The sequence below is a fragment of the Amblyomma maculatum genome, chromosome 3, assembly GCF_055883805.1.
Source record: "Amblyomma maculatum isolate TAMU_Amacu chromosome 3, ASM5588380v1, whole genome shotgun sequence".
Taxonomy (NCBI): domain Eukaryota; kingdom Metazoa; phylum Arthropoda; class Arachnida; order Ixodida; family Ixodidae; genus Amblyomma; species Amblyomma maculatum.
The window spans coordinates 79,323,849-79,344,815 of record NC_139346.1 but is presented as its reverse complement, the minus strand read 5'-3'; positions in this window follow the sequence as shown (position 1 = coordinate 79,344,815).

Sequence of the window (20,967 nt, the reverse complement as noted above, 5' to 3'; positions counted from 1 at the left end):
TGTCAACGCCGGAAAAAGCGATCAGTTTTACCAGCTGGACTACTGCAGCCAGTAGACATCCCCATAGACCATTATGCTTGAGTGGGTCTGGATCTTCTAGGGCCTTTTCCACTGTCCGCATCGGGGAACAAATGGATTGTGGTGGCCACTGATTACACCACACGCTACGCGGTCACACGAGCAAGACCAACCAGTTGTGCAACTGATGTCGCTGCTTTCCTCCTCAACGACGGTATACTCGTCCATGGAGCTCCCCGCCAATGGCTCACCGACAGTGGCCGTTGCTTTCTGGCTCGCATAGTCGACGAGATTCTACGGTTGTGCAACGTTCGTCATTCTTTCACGACTGCCTACCATCCACAGACGAGCGGGCTGACCGAACGCCTTAACCGGACACTGACTGACATGTTGTCTATCTACGTTTCTGATGACCACCGCGACTGGGACATAACGCTGCCATTTGTGACATTTGCATACGATACGTCGTGTTACGACACTACCTGCTACTCTCCGTTCTATCTTCTATACGGCCGTGAACCTCTGCTTCCTTTTGAAAGCCTGCTCCCGTCTGTCACCACTGCCAGCTCATATGCTCGTGACGCCATAGCCCGAGCCGATGCTGCCCGCGTCGTAGCTCGCAACCGACGCGCAGCCTCCTAGCACTCCTAGAAACGTCGCTATGATTCCTGTCATCGCAACACCCAGTATTCTTGCACCTCACTCGTGCTGCTTTGGAACCCAGCTGGCCGCGTTGGCCTCTCGGAAAAACTTTTTCCCCGTTATACAGGACCCTACCATATTTTACGACAAGTGACTCCAGTGACATACGAAATTGCGCCCTTATATTCCGCACGTCATACCTCTACACCACGCACAGAGACGGTCCATGTTGCACGCCTCAAGCCGTGCTACACGGTTTAGACGCTAGTACGCACCGCGACGGTGCTTTTCACCCGGCGGGGCAGTGTCACATTAGGCGGTGCATGCGCATAAGGAAAGAAGAAGGCTCTCATGAGTTTTAGAGAAGACGACGTTCAGCAGAGTCAGCTTGTGCTTGCAGAAAACGTCTGTTGTTTGAAAGCCTTGTCTTCCGTGTCTGCCCTCTGTTCCAAGCTGAACTACCTCGTAACAATATTGTTACTGGAAAAACACGGGGGCTGTAGTCCTCCCAACATTTTTGTCTAGAAATGCATGGTCATCACAAAATATGGCGGACCAAGAAACTTTGGGTGTCGCTGCACAAAAGCTCCTCGAAAAAAAAAAGTATCTCAGGGAAGCGATTGCAACAAAGGCCCATAACTGCAACTAATGGATGCAGGAAATGAAGGATGCATTACCTTGAAAACTGATACCTGCAGCCTTGCACCTTGTTTTGCCTCCCCTGCCCCCCCCCCCCCCACTCTGTCTGGTTAGGTCGCCGTGGCAATAGCGCTTTCGATTTGCAGGGCAGCTCACCTCCAGGTTTCCGCCGCTGACTCTTTGCATGTGCGTGGGAAAAGACATGTCTTGTGGTAAACCCCATTCTGACTTCAGAGCTCCTTCTGGATGAACCTCGAACTGGGACTATGGGAGGCTGTCGCATGGACCAATGGGGGGTACGGATACATTGGAAAAGACAGCGAGCAACCGAGATAGAGTGTGGTTGCACGAAAAAGACGGGAGCACGCGATAGAAGTCTATTTTATCGCCTATGACCGAGGCTTTTGAAAAAAAGAGGAATCGTCAAGTCACCGACTGCCTCTCTTCGTGTGTCTACGGATCAAAGAGCAACTGTGGCTGCCGCAACGTCTTACGTTTTTACTTTTACTTAATGTGATTAGTCATTACTCTAACAACTACTTTCTACTGTCCTAAATTCTGAATCGCACAAAGTCTATAGCGATATTCAAGAAAGATCCTGCTGCAGCCGAACGCAGTCCAGGTGGCAAGGTCATTTCAGACCCGGGACACCGAATTCCTGTTGGCGGCTGGCCTGAGCGATGATTACGACTTAGTCGTCATTACTGCCCATAGAGAAGGAAATTCTTCAGAAGCCGGTATGGAGGCCAAGACAAATGCTTCAAGAAGTCTAACGGAATTATTATTCGAAGCTCCTTTAGGTAAGCAGCTTCATCATATTTCGTTTTATATTATAGGTATAACGGTTCATATCTAATTTAGGCTCACCTCTATGGCAGCGTGATGCATAGGGAGTAAGTTGACACTGCGTCCTTTCATGCTGTAACAAGTGCAGTCTTGTAAGCAGTCACCTTGATCAAGCCAGGAAGGCGGTTTTATATTTCGGGGTCATATAACTGACTGCTTAGCGATAATTATACTTTTTATTAACTTTAGCGCTTTTCTTCTTAAGGATTAAAAACAGCCCACAAGATTTAAAATTTGCAAGTGGCTGAGTGCTCCTGTGTCGTCGTGTTAACATAACCTGGAAAGCTTTCAGTGGCATAAGGTTACGCAACGAATAAACAGGTCACACTGTCGGAGGTCTCCACGGGCATCTAATTTTTCTAGAATAGTGACATACGCGCAAAGTTGCAAAGCAGCATTCTATTTTGTAGCGTGAAGGGGCGGTGGCACGGTCGCAGACGTTTGCCCCATTCAGATCCTAACAAAATGATCAGGCTATCAAAATGACCGGTCTCCTGCCTTCTCTGGATTCGGCATACCCTCCTAAAGTTATGAGGAGTTTGAAGGTAAAAACAACACGACACTAGAACATAGTCACATTTGCGACGTTTGCACATTGTGGGATTTATTTTTCGCTCCAAAAGAGAAAGCTCATCCATTTTGAAGAAAAACGCTGATATATGGATTTCTGAACATGCCTTTTTTCCATTAAAAACGTTGAGTAAAAAGAACCGAAATTCAACTGTAGATTAGCTGGCTCTTCATAGCGTGAGCTGTCGTTGCACTTCGAAAATACCAGAATATATATATCACCAACTTTCTCTAAACGGCTCCAATCTATCCTCTGTAAACGCAGGCTTGAAACGCGGAGCGAACACGACCCATTAAAACTGTTACGTATTGCCGCGAAACCTTCAAAACTGTATTTGTTGTTTTTAACAGCCGCCGACATGATTCTGGAACGCGTAATAATTCTGTATTCTTTGTTTGTTAATGCTCAATGTCGAGACGTACGTTTATCAGTTTCTTTGTCACGCAGGATGCGTCGAGATCTGTCTCGGAAATTCCGACCAGTCGCGTATGTTTCTACAATGTTCCAGGTTGTGCTAGCAACAGTTTGCAACGTTGTCTAGATGGTTCGGAGCCGCCTTTAAATTGAGCGTTGATGTGTGCGACAGAATTCTTAGTTTGACGATCGACAAGCATGTTTGTTGCTATCGCCGCCGCAGAGTTGCTTAGTTCTTTTGCGGGCGCAAGTGAGCCCCAATAAAATTTCTTTACTGCGCTCCAAGACACCTTCCTTTGTGTCACCGACCTTGTCCCCACCACGTGACATCTGGGCAGGTGCTGAACCCCGTCACCGTGACATACCACTGAAAATGGCACCCGCGGAAGAGAAAGCAGTCTTGGTGTTCGTTCAACACCGTGAGCCCACCTGCTTCAAAAGACGACTGGACGAGGATGCAGAAGGCTGGCTCGACCTGTTCGAACGCGCGGCAGCGTTTAACGCCTGGAACGACGAAGCGAAGTTAGGGCAAATTTACTTTGCTCTTGAAGGATCTCCCCGTATTTGATTCGAAAATCACGAGACAGTTTTTAAGAATTTGGATATTTTTAAGGAAGAGTTTTTGACAGCCTTTGCAAGTGTGGTTTGGAAGGAAAGAGCCAAGGCCATCTTCAAAATGAGTCTGTCCTGGTTTACATTGAGGAGATGAAGCGCCTGTTTCGCAGTGCCGACCCTAGCAAGACCAAAGGTGAAATAGTGAAATGGTTAATTCGAGGCGTTAAAGAGTCGCTTTTTACAAGACTTGTCCCGAACCCGCGTAAACTGCGGAAGAATTTGAAAGTGAAGCATCGACCATCGAGAAGACGTTGGACACCCGGACGCGCCACTACAAGCGACCATTTCAACCGGACCACTCAAGCCACTACCCCAGCGCATCTGCAAGGGGAGAGAACCTTCGGGATCTCATTCGGGAGATCGTGCGAGAGGAACTCGGCCGATTGCTGCCATTATCGCAACAGCCCCAGGTGGCGACGCAAGAGGACTTCGTCCGTGAAGAAGTCAAGAAGGCACTCGGTGTTCCTCAAGTGCCCCCTCCGAATGCTCCAGTGCAACAAGTACCAGCCTTGAACTATGCTGTTGCATTGCATCGTCCTGCGCCCTAAATGTCTTTCCAAGCCCTCGACGCTACCATCCTGTTCCTGAAAGCCGCCCCTTGGCCCCCGCCCGCCAAACCTAACAACGATCCCCAAGCCCCAGGAAGTGCGACGCCTGGAGGACTGCGAACAACCGGCCATTATGCTTCCACTTCGGTGAGGCCGGCCACATTCTACGCCACTGCCCGTACCGACGAATCGGCCTCCGCGGATTGGCAGTCGACCCCCCCGACCCCGTCCCGGCGAACGACCACAAGAAATCGACGACTACTTGCGGAGGGGACAGCACGCATCATCAAGTCGTCTGTCACGCTCACCGTAGCCGTTCAGGGCCCGCTTTCCGTCGCCAGGCCAGAGCTACGTACGAGGAAGGTCCCTTAGCCCGCCCAGGGGAAATTAAACAGAGCAACCTTTGGAGATGAGGTTGCTCCACAGCGAAAAGGCGAAGATCCTCCGCTGCCGACGACCAATAACGACAACGTAGCCTTTTCACCACCGCTGCACATGACGACACCGACGACATCACGACCGGAATGTAAGCCGACACTACCGCCCAGCGAAGTAACTATGGTATGGCCCGGCCGTGACCTGAAACGACGGAGCCGAGATCGGACACCAAGGCCCACGTGCAATGCGATGACGCGAACAAGCGACCTTGAAGGTGTTGTAGACGGTCGTAGAGTTACTGCCCTAGTACACACCATAGCTGACTATTAAGTCATCAGTGGACCATTAATCTCCCAGCTCGAAAGTTACGACTGCTTGTTGGCCCGCTGATTCGCACCGTAGGTGGTAACTTTATTACTCCAACGGCACGATGCACTGCAAGAATAACCGTAAATGGGCGTGCTAACCTAACGAGCTTTGCATTTCTGCAGCAGTGTTCCCCGACGTGATTTTAGGCATGGACGTCTTAAACGAACACAGGGCTATCATCGACCTGCGATTTAAGCTCATCAAGCTCTTTGCAGACAAAGCCATACCTGCAACGACAACTTCGACGCAATACGTCGCTCTAAACGTCCTTGACGCAGAATTCACCGTGCCGCCCCGATCAAGCGTCGTAGTCTGCGTGGGTTGCGCAGATATTGAAACCGCTAAAGGCATTGTCGAAGGAAATATACAATTGCACTTGGAACGAGGTATCGGCTTCGCTAGAGGCAGCTCAAAATTCCGTAGAAGACATGCTCAGGTGGTGGTAACAAACTTCACCAAAAAATACCGACATCTCAAAAGGGCACGACGATCGCTTTTCTCGACGAATTAGCGGACCTCCGAGATGTATCCGCCCTCCCCGGTCAACCCCTGGAAGATGCACCTGACCGATGTCGTCAGCCTACATTTGATATGAACCCGGCATTAACCCACAGCAGAAAAGAGCAGAGTCGCAGCCTTCTTCGAACCTACATTGAGTACTTCTCGTCGTCATCGAAGGTACGAAAAAACCACGAGCCAAGCACCGCATTATAACGAATGAATACGCCCCACCTATGCGCGAAAATCCCTACCGCGTATCGCCGCGAGAACAACAAGCCATCCGCGAGCAAGTCGATACAAAAAAGATGTTTATCCTCTTCCTCGCATTGATGACACTCTCGACCGGCTCTGCAATGCAAGCTACTTCTCTTTGATAGATCTGAAGAGCGGATATTGGCAAATTGAGATCGACGAAAGAGATCGCGAGAAGACAGTATTCATCACACCGGACGGCCTTTTCGAGTTCAAGGTGATGCCATTTGGTTTCTGCTCCACACCAGCGATGTTTCAACGAGTAATGGACACTGTACTGGTGGGCTTGAAGTGGCAGATTTGTCTGGCATACTTGTGTGATGTCATTGTCTTCTCCTCTAGCTTTGAAGACCACCTAAAAATGCTTCGGACAGTGCTAGATGCTATCAAGTCATCAGAGCTAATTTTGAAAGCAGAGCAATTCCACTTTGCCTACAAAGAACTGCAGTTCCTGGGTCATATCATTAGCAAGTATAGTGTTCGCCCTGACACTGAGAAAATGGCTGCGACCGAGCACTTTCCACCGCCCGCCGACAAGAAATTCGTGCGCAGGTTCCTTGGGCTGAGCGCTTATTATCAACGATTTGTCAGGAACGCTTTGCACATTGCCGAGCCGTTGATGAAGCTTGCAAAAAGTGACGTAGCTTTTCGATGGGAACTGCCGCAAGAAGAAGCCTTCGTCGAACTTAAGCGCCGCTTTTAGTTTCCTTCTGTCCTTTGCCACTGATGCATACTCCGAGACCGAAATTCACAATGATGCAAGCAGTTTGGGCCTAGGCGCTGTTTTCGTTCAAAAGAGCGCCGGACAGGAAAACGTTACCGCCCGCGCTAGCTTACCTGTCGAAAGCTGAATCCAATTATTCGACGACGAAGAAAGAATGTCTTGCCATTAGTTGGGCTAAATCGAAATTTCGCTCATATTTGTACGGAAGACCATTCAGGGTTGTGAGCGAATACTATGCTCTCTGCAGGCTCGCCAACCTAAAAGACTCCTCCGGCCGCATTGCGCGATGGAGCCTGCGTATTCCAGAATTTGACATCACAGTCGTCTACAAGTCCGGCCGTAAGCACTCCGACGACGACTGCTTCTCACGAGCCGCTGAGAGAATACGACGAAGACGCCTACTTGGGACTGGTAAGCGCCAGCAGTTTCGCAGAATAACTGCGATCAGACCGTGAGCTGAAAGAGCTAGCCGCTTACTAGTCTATAAACCTCACAGACGAAATTTTGCAAACCTGTCACGATGAGCCAACGGCAGGACATATAGGACAAAACTCGGCCTTGCACGCACATTGCACCGAATCCTGGAGAAGCATTATTGGCCACGAGTAGTTGCCGATATCGCCCATTACGTCCAAACGTGCAGTGAGTGCCAGCGACGCAAGACACCTCCGACGATACTTGCTGCTCTACTGAACCCTATATCATTTCCAACTAAGCCTTTTCGCAAACAGGAATGGACCTCCCCGGACACTTCCAAACTTCATCGACGGGAAACAAGTGGATCATCGTGGTTACTGATTACATGACCCGTTACGCCGAAGCCAAAGCCCTGCCTAACGGTTCTGCCATGGAAGTCGCCAAGTTTTTCGTCGACCAAATCCTCCTACGACACGGCGCACCAGAAGTTTTCATTACGGACAGGGGAACAGCATTTATGGTAGAGCTCACTCAAGCCATCTTGAAGTGCAGCTAGGCAAGTCCCCGGAGTACAACTGCCTACCATCTCCAGACCAACGGACTTATAGAGCGCCTCAACAAAACGATTGCAGACATGATCGCCATGTTTGTGGACGTCGAAAACAATACCTAGGAGGCCATCATGCCGTACGTGACCTTCGCATATATAACACGGTAGTCCAGGAGGCTACCAGAGCGACCTTTTACAAGCTTGTGTATGGCAAGGAGACCACGACGACGCTCGACGCAATGCTGCCGAATGTGATCAACGAGGACAACCTTGATGTCGCCGTCTACTTGCAGTGTGCAGAGGAAGCCTGACGACTCGCACGGCTGCGTAATAAAGACCAACAGCGCACCGACAGCCCACGATAAAACTTACGACGACGCTACGCAGAGTAGAATCTGCGACCAAGTGTGGGTTTTGACACCAATTCGCCATCGTGGACTAAGTGAGAAGTTGTTGCGTCGATATTTTGGGCCATACAAAATCATTCGCCTCGTCGGGCCACTGGACTATGAAGTCATTCCCGGCAGTACGTCAGCATCACAACGGTGACGCACATGCACAGAAAGCGTACATGTTGCACGAATGAAGCCATATTACGCGCTTTAAAGAATCTGTGCTGTTAAAACTTTGTAGGGTGTATGTTTAAGTTGCTTTGTTTTGGAACATCGAGACGATGTTTTTTTTTAAGCGCGGAATAAAGCCGCGAAACCTTCAAAACTGTATTTGTTGTTTTTTAACTGCCGCTAGCATACGGCCTTGTGACTGATATTCTGCACGCGTGTCAGTTCTGCATTCTTTGTTTGTTAATGCTCAATGTCGTTACACGCATCTCTATCAGTTTCTTAGGTGCGCTGGATGAGCCGAGGTCTGTCGCGAACATTCCGGTCAGTAGCGTATGTTTCTGCAATGTTCCAGGTTGTGCTAGTAAAAGTTTGCAACGTTATCTAGATGGTTTGGAGCGCCTTTAAATTGAGCGTTGATTGGTGCGACAGACATTCTTAGTTTGACGATCGACGAGCACGTTTGTTGCTATCGCCGCCGCTGAGTTGCTTAGTTCTGTTGCGAGCACTAGTGAGCCCAATAAAAGAATTTCTTCACTACACTCCAACACTCTTCACTTGTCTCATCGACCTTGTCACCACCATGTGACGGCTATTACGTGTTCCGTGATAACGTTTGAAATGTCGACAGTGCTAACGTAAATAAATTTGTCTTTTCGTTTTTGTGTGTGCATTGTTTCTAAACGAGTTTTTGAAGTTATCACAGCCAGCAGCCCTGCTTTCTGGATCAGCACTCACAGCCTTCTGCATTCGCATGATATTTGTTTCAAGTCTACATTTAACGCTACTCATTCCAACCCTCCCCGTGATCCTAAGTGAGGAGCGCACATAGTGTCCGCTAATGATGTACGTACACTGGCTGACAAAGAAAAGTCTCGTTGAATTTTTGATTAATGAACTGAAGCCTTCTTTCATTCCGATCCGGATGCCTGTTCGGTATTCGAAATTTGCTGATCCTTGTGGCTGTGTAGTATTAAGAATGTACTACCAGCGTGGTAATTGGATAACAATGTCTAAAAATTTGAAGAAAATGCTTTCCTGCCGAGGAAAAAGGTAATCCAGGTTGATGATTTTTTATACCTGCATATCTGAGGAGAGAAGCATTCCAGCTCTATCACATTGATAATGCATAGCGTTTCTTCTTTTATTTCTATTCTGGCACTCATCCCCTGATGTCAACGCTCTCTCACTAAAACTTACGTCCACATCCCATTTGCAACAACTCCTTCGCACTCACCCTCAACTCCACTGACGCTCGTATCCACTCATTCGCACTCGTACGCATGTCCACATCTATCTCGCATTCACTCCCTCACACTGACGACCCCTCACAGACGCGTCCGCTCACTCACGAGAGGCGATATAAGCGCACTGAGGTGAGGCAATATGAGTGCACTCATGAGTGCGCCGATCTATATCGTCGGCATAGAAGACTTGTTATATGCATGAGCCTAACAGCGGTGGGACATGCGCTTGACGTAATTGCAAACATACCTTTCTCTGTGATTTTTATTATTGAGAGATTGACCTCTATTTGACTTGGAACAGAAAAAAATAGCCGTTATACGATCTGGGATTGGAACCTGCATTTGCGTGACTGCCCTGATCCTTACCACAAGTGCAATACTCATAGTGAACAGAAAACTAGGTATAGGCAAGCAAAAAACAAGATAAGCTAAGTGAGAAGGCTGGAAGTATTATCAATTTAAGGTAGTCGATGCGTTTAAATCTAATCCATAGATTAGTCAGCGTAGTTAGGATGCTGATGAGAGCAGCCGTAGTGCAGAGAGGTTAGACTCGGCTGGTAAAGCACGAAATTAAGAAAGTATTATATGCAATGAAAAAACGGAGGCAGCTCAGGAGGACCACGCAACCGCACATTTGTTGGAGCTTAGTAGAAGTTTCTTTTGAAAACTGGCCAGAGCCTAGGCGAGTGGTGACCGCCGAAAAGCGCTCAACTAGTGACACGTAGTGGTAGCGGGAGAGTACGTGCGCGGCGGCTTCAGTTGAGGCAGCGGAGAGATAGTGCACGCTGTCCGCGGAACCATAGCTATGACTGACGTGGTTAGTCACACTGTCGAGCCAGTACATCTCCAGAGCGGCTGAAGGCTACTGAAGTTCAAAGCGACTGAGTCGGTGAAATCCGCGGCACGTGGCCTAGAGAATTTTCAACTTTAAAAGCTATTCATAACTAACCTAAAGAAAATATTTAGAGCTCTGAAATTAGAATATTTAGCCATAAGACTCGATTAACGATATTTTCTTAATATGCGAATAAAAGAGGACATTGCCTGGATAAGTATCTGAGGGGATTAATTAGCAATAATTATTCGTGAGTTAGACAAAGCAGAACGCACACTTGAATGTAATTTGCAGAAGTCTAAATTAATATTCAACGACATGGGGGAAAAGCAGTTTACAATAGTTAGTAATGTACTAGAAGTAGTAAGGGAATACGTCCACTTGAGGGGAGTAGCGATCACTAGTAGTGACCTCGAACGAGAAGATTCGGACTAGGATGGAGTTCATTTGGCAACGGATCGAAAATCATAAATGACACCTAATATGTGTTATAAAAGAAAGTATATAGTAGCGATGTCTTACCACAGTACACGGATGGGTCGGAAGGCTAACGAGAGGGCTCCGCCTGGTTGGCGCTGTATTTAGAGCGCTCAACGGCTGGATGCAATGACGCCAGACCGAGTCCTGTCAGAGACAACTCTTTTTCAACCTCAACAAAACGCAAGGCGCCCGTTTGCTGTCCGATTGATTGATTGAATGTCCTTTATTGAATGGGAAGGCCATGGATGGGGATAAAGGGGAATAGGCAGTGTAAGGCCGCAGTGAAAAGCGACTCGCACGTGGAGTCGAGCTGGCGGTCGAACCTCCCCCACGCGCCGAGGCCAAGGAGCGAGCGCTGTTGTTTTTTTGTTCTCCTTTTCTCCCCTCTTCTTGGATGCCCCTCTTGGATGCTGAATGCGCCACGCGGGGCGCGCGTGAGGCTTGGTTTGTTTCGTTCCTACTCGGCCCGAGCCGTCGCCAAGAAGCGAACGGTAGACGCGTCCTTATCAGCCGGGAATAACAGCGGCACGCTTCTGCGAACCACTTTACGGCCGGGTCGTCCAGCGATCTCCCGCCGTGGCGCCAAGCATGGGTGCAGGGAGACGCAGTTAATGAAGCTTTTTGAACTGCCACAAGCGCTCACTAAATGTCCTGCAGAAGGCGACAATAGGCGCGACCCTTGGCCCTCCCAAGTAGGCAATCAGCCCAGCGGCCTCCCGCTCTGTCGCGAGACATTGGGTCCGAGCAACGGCGACTGTACACTGCTCTGGGACAGTGCCGCCCCCCCCATGCCCCACCCCCCTTTTTCATCGAACGGGACGGCTGGGTGGCCTAGTCTCCAGATCCCCCGCGGCGTTTCTTTCACAAAGGCGTCAGCTGCAAGGTCGCGTCGCAAACACGCCGGGGAGAGGAAGGAAAGACAGGCGCCGTGTGAGAGGGTTTGGGGACCAGCGAGTGGAACGAGTGTGTGTTTTGAATGTTGTATTTTATTTGGCGTAATTAAGGACCTGGGTCCAAGATTATTCCCAACCCACGGGGGTTGTAGCATGTTTTTCAATAATTTGATTGGCTGCTTTATTTTCGGGGCGGATCACCGAAGGTGACCGCCCTCGGGTCTTTGTTGATGTTTGTCGTCAAAAAGCGGTCCTCGGACCATGTTTAGCAGTCAAGATTGAGGCTCCGTGCTCAGCACGTATTTACACCCCCTAGGCTTTAACCGAAACGCTCGGTAGGAAAGTAAGAAGCCTGTAAAGTGACTTCTCTGTGTGAGAGTCTTCATTTTCTTTCAAGTTACAGTTGCCTGTGTGACTTGTTGCTGTAACTTCGCCTATGTATACTATTTTGCTTCTGTAAATATATATCTCCTCCTGCCCATCATCAGCTCATAGTCTTCTGCTTCTTCACTGACGAATGACCACGTTTGGAGAGGCTTCAGCCCCTCCGAAGATTGGCAACGAACGAGCTAAACATCACTGGCGCAGTACGACAGGATTCGGCACCCTACCACAAAGCAGCAAGCAACAAGGCCTCGGGCAGCAGCAGCGGCAGCCAAAGGACGACTGTGCAAGATACCTGCCGAGGACGACCAGCCAAGGCGTGACTCCCGGGCTTGGTGCTACGACCCGCAGCGACGCTGGTGACGGGTGAGTGGGATTTCTCGCGTCTGGTCGAGGTTGGCTTGGCTTGTGCTAGGGAAAGTGAGGTACTAGGCAGTAAGGACGCCAGATATGATTGAAAGCAAGGCTTACGCATATCCCCTGACGGAGGAAGGGCGTCTGGTAATTCGGCAACTTGAATTGGATTTTGAGCGAAAAAAACGGGAAATTCTGAGAGAGGAAGAGAGATTGATGGGAGCGCTGATGCGTGAGCATGCCGGCGGCGGAAAGGGTAAAACTGCGTCCGAAGCAACGGAGCAGCGACAGTTAGACCTTGGCCCCGTGGCAGAAAGCACTAGTGCAGTTGAGGGCTGCCCCTCCCGGTATTCGACGAATACAGATAGCCTGGACGAGCGAAGCGTTGCTAGCTCAGGTCAGGTAGCGGCGGAAACTGCTAGTGCAGCAACACAGGCGCAGCTAAAGGAGCTAGCGTTAGCGGGCGAGACGAACTGCACGAGCGCGAAATGCGCGAAAAAACGGACGAGCCGTTAGCAGGATTGGAGCAACGGCAGTTAGACGGTGGCCCCGCGGCAGAAAGCCCGTGTTCAGTTGAGAGCTGCCCCTCCTGGCATTCGACGAATGCGGATAACCAGGACGAGCAAAGAGTTGCTAGTTCAAGGCAGGGACCGGAGGAAACTGATAGTGTAGCCGCGCAGGCGCAGCTAGAGGAGCTAGCGTTAGGCGGCGAAACGAACTGCCCGAGCAGTCTCGTGGCGCGGATAGAAATTCGCGAAGATGCTGATGAGCTCTTGTCAGTATCAGCTATGGCTAAGTCTAGTGAGTCCGTTCGAAAAGCCGTCGACACGGAGCTAACCCAAATGAACGAGGACCAGCGGAAGTTACTATCTGAAGAAGGCTTAGCACATCGCTCGGTGCGGGATAGCGAAGATCAGCCGTCTGATCCTGACACTCAAAGGTCGTCACTCAAATCGTATTGCCCTAACCAGGCCACTAAGTGAGCCATACTTGGCAAATATCATGTGTGTTAGCATCAGTTTCTAGAAGGGAACGATAGTTCAGGCGGTAAGGTTTGATCTCGAAGCGTCCAGTAGAAAAAGCAGGGTAATCCTTGACTAGATGAGATATGCCTTCGCGCGTTAGAGTCATACAGTGGGGGCACGTAATAATGTCCTCTGTATACTGACGCCAGCGGGCCATAATAAGTGGCGTGTAAGCTGCATGAGCGATGAGCTTCTTCAAAAAGACCTCTTGACTTCGGGTGAGGTTGGTGTTTCTCGTAAAGGATAGGTCTGGTGTGGCCACCTGCATGCGATGCTGACTGAGGCTACGAAGACTGGTTCGAGTATAGCGCATAAGGGCAAGAGAAGGGGTGAATTGCCCGCCCAAGGTCGAGTAAGGATGAAGCAAGGGGGTTGGGTAAGTAAATGTAGACATCCCACCTGCCAAGGCAGCCGCGGCGTGTGCCGCCGCTTGCCCCCTGATTCGTCCGAGTAACCTGGGGTCCAGTGAATAACGACTGTCCTGGTCGCGAGTTGGTGGCGTTTAAGGAGGCGCTGTATGGCCGTAGTTGTTGCATTTGGTGAGCCAGGAGTAGTGATTTCCTTGTAAGGTTCATAGGAATCAGTAAGAATACGTATTGAACCAGTTCCGGTTCAAGGCAGTCCTGACAAGGCTCCCCAAATTGCGATGAGTTCAGCATGAAGAGGGGTACCTTGATGTTAGTGGCAGGCATAAGAGCCTGAAAGGGAAGGGTTGTCGTCGCATACCCAGCCCATAGATGCAAATTCGCTTGTAATCGATGAATCGATGCGTCGGTGTATATGTAAGTCGTATCAGGGATTCACTCTTGTCGGTGATGGGCAGCAAGGAGCTCCCGGGGAATGACAAAATAGCGGTTTATAGGTCGGCGATGGAGGCGTGTGACTACTGGCATCTCCCAAGGGGGAACAGATGCATATAGGGCTGGTGTTTTGTCGTTACGCTGTTCATCCCAGGCCAGCAGACGACGCCCTTGGACAGTGTTCTTTAGACGGATTCGATGACTCGTCTGTGACTCGGTAACGATTTTAGTGAGCGATGGAAGAGCGGCCAAACGGTCAAGTTCGGCTATAGGAGTGTGCTTAGGTAGACCGGTAATAGTGCATAGTGTTGCGCGATGGAGGCGTTCGACCTTAGCGAAGTCAGTCTTCGACAGTTGGAGCACGGGTGTGCAATAGAGGATTTTTCGGACTGCTGCTGCTCAGGCTATAGCACGGCAGGCATGTTGCCGCGCACCGCCGTGCCGGTTGGACCGGCGACGAATAGTGTATAGCAGTGCTGGCCAAAGGCGTTGTAGCTGATGAACCCATTTCTGGGGATTGTTGCAGCTTGAGATGGGCAGGCCAAGGTTGCGGATTTGCCCATTTGAAGAGGTGATGATGTTGCCTCCGATGTGAAGATGGATCTGCATACTGAGGTTGGTTTTATGCTTTCCGTCGATACTAATCAATTGTATTTTATGTGGTGCGAGTTCGAGGACAATTTTGGTTAGTGTATCTCCAAGACAAAGAAGGGCCGCCTGAAGTTCAGTCTGCATAGAATATTTGTCTACGTAATCCGCTGCCTCAGTCCAGACGGTAATATAATCGGCATATATAGGGAATCTTGCGGTTGAGCCGAATTCCGGATTCTCGGCGACGCGTGTCATGGCCAAGTTGAACAATATGGGTCCGAGACTGGAGCCCTGAGGTACACCCCTATCCAATTAATAGGTTTTGGGCACCTATTCCGGAGCTTTTCCTTGTAGTTGAATGGATCTAGATGTCAAAAAATATTTCGGATCCAAATTTGGGCACGAGTTCTAGGAAAGCGTTCGGCGAGTTCCTCCAGGATAACCTGATTGCGAACATTGTCAAAGGCTTTGTGTATATCGACAGCCAGGAGATAGTCAGGCAGCGCTTTACAATGAGCTCTATTCAGAACTATTCGCAAAAGTCAAAGGCAATCATGAGTTCCGAGGTTAGGGCGGAAGCCGGCTTGAGCTGGATGAAATCCACGACTGATGTATTCAATGTAGTGACTAATTCGGGTGGGAAGCAGGCGGTCGATGAGTTTACAGAGATGTGAAGTCAGGTCGATTGGACGCAAATTGCTAGGAAGTCGAGGGTTTTTGCCAGGTTTAGGGATAAGAAGAAGAGGAAGCTTGAGATTATCCGGTATCGTTCCCGTCTCCCAGTAAGAATTAATGATGTCGAGAAGGGCATCCTGGGCTGCCGAGTGGAGATTGCGAAGTTCCTGCCAACTGACTCGGTCATGCCCAGGTGGGGCGCGAGCTCGGCCTCTTCCAAGGGCTGCTTGCAGTTCTCCCTTTGAGAATGGGCGATTCAGGTCTGGATCAGGGTTTCTGACTAGGAAAATGGAAACTGCTGGTGGAGGCGTTAGGCTGGCGTGTGGGAAAAAGGGGCGTATAACTTCATCTTCAACATCAGGCAGGTTGCCATTGAGAAGGAGATCGGCGGGAGGTCAGTGCACGTTGAACAACTTCAGGTGCCAAAAATGTCCTTCGCCCTCCATTATGGCGTCTCTTATAGCCTGAACTCGCCTTCGGATGTTAAATGTCTTTATTACCTTAATCTTTGCCAAGATAACAAAATAGCTTCAAACGAAATTAAAAGCGATACAGCGAGTGATGAAAATGAGGACGACAGGTGCAATGACAGGAAGTATGCAAAGGCGATCAGAAAATAAATGTGAGGTAATATTATCTAAGTCAAACCCCCAAGAAGAGTTGACGATCAGGATTGCATACAGTGGGAGGGGGGATATTCAATGGCGAGTAAGAGAAACACACCCGATTCCAAAGAGCGGCAAATGCAGCTGGGCAGGGCTAAAAGTTGGGTGACCTGGTGATATTACGACGTTATTCGTAGTTAAGTACCACTGTAGTGGTGCAGTGGTTACTGTGTTCGAAAGCTGTGCAAAATGATGCGGGATCGAATCACGGCTGCTTTTCAATGCAGGCGAAAACAAAGACACGAATGTGCTGTGCGATGTCAATGCAAGTAAAGATCCCCAGATGGTCCAAATTTCCAAAGCCCTCCACGGCGTCTCCCATAGCCTGAGTCTTTTTGGTACGTTACATTCCACACACCACAACCATTTGTAAATAAGAGAAATGCGTAACAACTTAGACAGGACACAGGAAGAAACACATACAACGGTTTACGAGTTGTTGCGCATTTCTCTTATATGCTATGCAGAACCTACTAGTCCGACAGCACAACCATTTGGGATCACGCGGACGAAGTTGTTTCATAAGCGTGGTAATTGAAGAATTGCACGTGAGGCTTATGAAGCGAAAGCTTTACTACGCCAGGTAGTTCGAGCCGTCGGGTATGCATGGCTTTAACCTTGAGGGAGGTTTCGAGGCCAGACTTCTGTGTAAAGCCTAGCGGTCGTTATGCGATGCAGGACACCAAGCAGCCCATGAACGCTGTCAGAGTGGAGGTTGCGTGATCAGGTAGCCGCCATGTGTCTTTGGGGCATTGTCACGTAGGCCACCATGTGGCCACTAACCACTGTCAAGATGAAGTCCAAGGTCCCATGCGCGGGGTGGAAGTTGAGGGCGCTAGACGGGTGACAGGTGTATAAATGGAAGCCCCCTGGCTCCTGCCTAGATTACAACGCTGCGCAAGACGGAGGAGTATGAACACTCTATTTATAGTAGCACATCTGAACGCAAAAAAGGCACTTTGGAATGAGTCCCTGAAAATGAGGCGTGCCGAAGAGACCGAGGAAGGAAGGCCTTTCTGTTTCGAGAAACGCACTATGTGTTTACTCCAAGCTTCGCAATGAGCGTAGGCATGTAAATGAAGCTTTCGCTACCCTCCGTGGTTAGGCAAAATTATACCACCAGGTAAAAATCTACCGTGTGATTGGTACGGATAGAATTACGGTGATGATTTGGGCGTCGTGCCTAATTATGTGGATTGATATAAATGAATAGCAGTGTTATAGTCATAAGGCTCAAATTATTTTCAAGGAGCAGTGTAGGACGCCTTCACTAAACTCATACCGGAATGAACGAAAGACAATATAGACATCTTCTACTTACCCTCAGCCCTTTTATAACTGAAGTATCAATGTTGTAGTCCGACGTACGTCTCTGTAAGGACACAGCGAAATTATTTTTAAAAATTTCTAAATGCACTCACTTCAGTGTGCACACTGAATGTTAAAAGGTTCACGTTTTCCCTTGAGTTGGGGTAGCGTGAACACTATCTCTCAGCTTTGGTTTTATGGCAAAAAGGTATACCTATGTTACATCGTTAACATATGATCTACTTCTGAGCAGCATCGGAGCTATTCAAATTTAGAGTAAAAAATATAATGACCCGAATAATAGTAAAAAAATATAGGGGATGCTTCAGCTCGGCATCAAAGGCATTGCGAGATCGCGTTAATGCCTGCCGTTCGCAGCTTTCCTTATGAATCGTTCTTCAATTGCATGTGGTTTGATGGTAGCTTTAATTGTGCCTTCATTAATTCATCCAGTAATTAGAATATATTTTAAGCGGCAACTTTATTTTAACATACACGCGACAATGATATCAAATGCCATTTCGGCAAAGGCTTACGAACGTGGCCGAACCGGTGAGGGTTTGATTTACATTTCACCCTGCATCCCAATCAAAGTTGGCAAAAGCCAGACATCTAAGACACCTTAATGGGTCCACAACAGCTACTTACTGTCATACTGTGATATTCTGCTGGGTGTTTCCCTTGCTGATTCTGTCAAAGATCTAATCACGAACGACTTTCACAATGCAGCCTCACCGTATGTTTTGCTCAACCCCCGGGGCGCTGTTATTTTCTTTGCAGGCTTCGCACATCGTTTGGCAGAGGTCTGCGCAAGCATTTTCATTAACGGTTCCCTTACCCCCTTTACGTGCCCTACAGCCAGGAAATAGTACCAGATAGCACTCAAATAGCACTCAGATTCTCTTAGGGAGGCATTTCAAGTATTTAAAATGTTTAAAATATTTCATCTTTTTTTCATTCAATATATTGTGAGCCCTCCTGGATCTTCTTTCATTTGTACATACCATGATCTTCTTCTTCCTCTTGTACATACCGTCATCATCGTCCCGCGGCGCCGCCACCGGCGCGCGCTTGGGTTTTCGCCAGCAGATTAAACGCTGACACGGCATACCTTGCCTTGCTCTCACGACCTTTCCGTCTGGACCTGGCCGTCTTTCACAAGTGGTGGAGGTGAAATTCGACCCCCTTGCTGCCTTGTGCCCTGACTCTCGCTGGAGCTACGTTCCGGTCGCCGTTTAACAACTACCATCGTCATGTCAACCGACAGCAGTCCCGACCCGGCCGGACCCTCTACCTCGGCTACACCGCCGCCTCCGCGGGTGCCCACACGACAACGCGACCCGCCGCTGTTTGCTGGTCGTTGCGACGAAGACGTCGATGACTGGCTTGACACTTATGAACGCTGCAGTGCCTACAACCGGTGGGATGATACCTTAAAATTCCTGAACGTACCTTTCTATCTTATTGAGGTCGCCAGAAATCGATTTAATAACCGCGAGCCCCACGCCACAAACTGGCCCACCTTCAAGCAGCAGTTCCGACAGTACTTCGCCGACCCGGCTGTTCGGACGGAGATTGCAAGGAACAAGCTCGCTACCCCCATCAAGGTCCCGATGAGTCCTGTGCGTCATACATAGAGGCCGTGCTTGCACTCTGTCGGCGTATTAGTCCCACCATGCCGGAATCTTAACGTGTACACCATGTCTTGAAGGGAATCAATTCAATGGCTTATAACCACCCAGTTGCCCAGAATCCATCAAGTGTTGACTCCATTATAACGACTTGCCAACGCCTCGACCAGCTACAGTCCTCCCGATTGCAGCCCGGCTTCACTACTGCCCCGACCTCTACTGACCTCGATCTACGAGCCATGATTCGAGCGATAATCCGCGAGGAGCTCCAAGCCCTCAGCCCTTTCTACCGGCACGGGTGCGATCATTCTTCTCCTCCTCCTAACGACGCCGGCCTCCGCCACATCATTAAAGAAGAGTTGGCCACTATCAACCACCCTGTCACGCCTGATCCTCCTGCACCTCGCCCAGCACCGACTTACGCTCATATCGCTGCATCCCCTCCTCCTTTTGTTCCCCCACCCCAAGCACCACCCTACAAGCACATCAACGCCATGACGATGGCTCAACCAACGCCACCCTATTACGCACCTTGGCGCCCCTCTCGCCCAGTGTGCTATTATTGTGGAATTCGAGGACACATATCTCGCTTTTTTCTTCCCCCGCTGGCCTCCTACAGCCCCTTCGCTGTCCCTCCACACCTTTCGTCGTAGTCGGCATCAACTTATATGGTCCCCTACCTCTCTCCAATGGGGGTAACCATTGGATTATAACAGCTGTCGACCGCCTTATACGCTATGCTGAGACGGCCCCTGTACCGCCTGGTTCCGCTGAAGAGGTAGCTAATTTCTTTTTGCGGTCAATTGTATCGCGTCATGGCGCTCCTCGGGTGCCTCTAAGTGACTGCGGGACGGCCTTCATATCCACAGTCGTATCCAAAGTTCTTCGTGCGTCATCCACCCTCCATAAGACAACCTCAAGCTACCATCCACAGACTAACGGTCTGACTGAGCGATTTCATCGCACACTATCAGATATGATATCCATGTACGTCAAACCGGATCATCGAAATTGGAATACTGTTCTACCATTCGTCACATTCGTCACATTGCAGTATTATTACTGCAGTACACCGGACTACCGGTTACTCCCCATTTTTTCTCGTTTTCGGCCGTCTTTCCACTACAATCCTCGACCCTTCCTTCTTCTCTACGCCCGACTACTTCTCATCATTACCAGCCCAGTTCTTATCCCGTGTGGCCAGATGCCGTAATCTTACCCGCCTAAATACAGAAGCGTGCCAGCAAGACCGCAAGAGTCGTTACGATTCGAAGCGCCGCGTGGTCTCTTTTCGTCCTGGTGACGAAGTACTACTCTATACACCACTGCGCACCCTTGGCCTTAGTGATAAATTTCGGCGCCGCTTATCTTGGTCCCTACAAGATCATTTAACAAACTTGCCCAGTAAACTACCATATCACACCTGTTGATCCCCCAGCCGACCGACGCCACCGTGGAACTGAAATTTTTCACGTATCTCGCTTGAAGCCGTTTGTGCGCCGCGGTACATCGGTTGGTTAGGAGCGGCCAGGCTGGCCGCTTCCGACCCCCCGGGCAGACTTGTGTGAGCCCTCCTCGTTCTTCTTTCATTTGTACATAGCATGATCTTCTTCTTCCTCTTGTACATACCATCATCATCGTCTCACGGCGCCGGCTCCGGCGCGCGCTTGAGTTTTCGCCAGCAGATCAAACGGTGACACGGCATACCTTGCCTTGCCTTCACGACCTTGCCGTCTGGACCTGGCCTTCTCTCACAATATATTTCCATGCTTTGCTCAAGTTGCACGAAAACCCCGTGTTCTCAAATAAAATAAGTAAGAAAAAGTTTCATAAAGCGAATTTCACTAACGCTCAGAAATCCTATATTGTTGTCGCATGTACGCCTCGCCGCGGTGGTGCATTGGTAACACGCCGGGCTACTGTGCCGGAGTACTAGGGTCGGCTGCGTTTTCATGGAGGCGAAACGTAGAGGCGTCCCCCAGTCGAAAAACACTACAGAACTTGGTCAAAAATATGTACTGTAAGATGTGAGCAT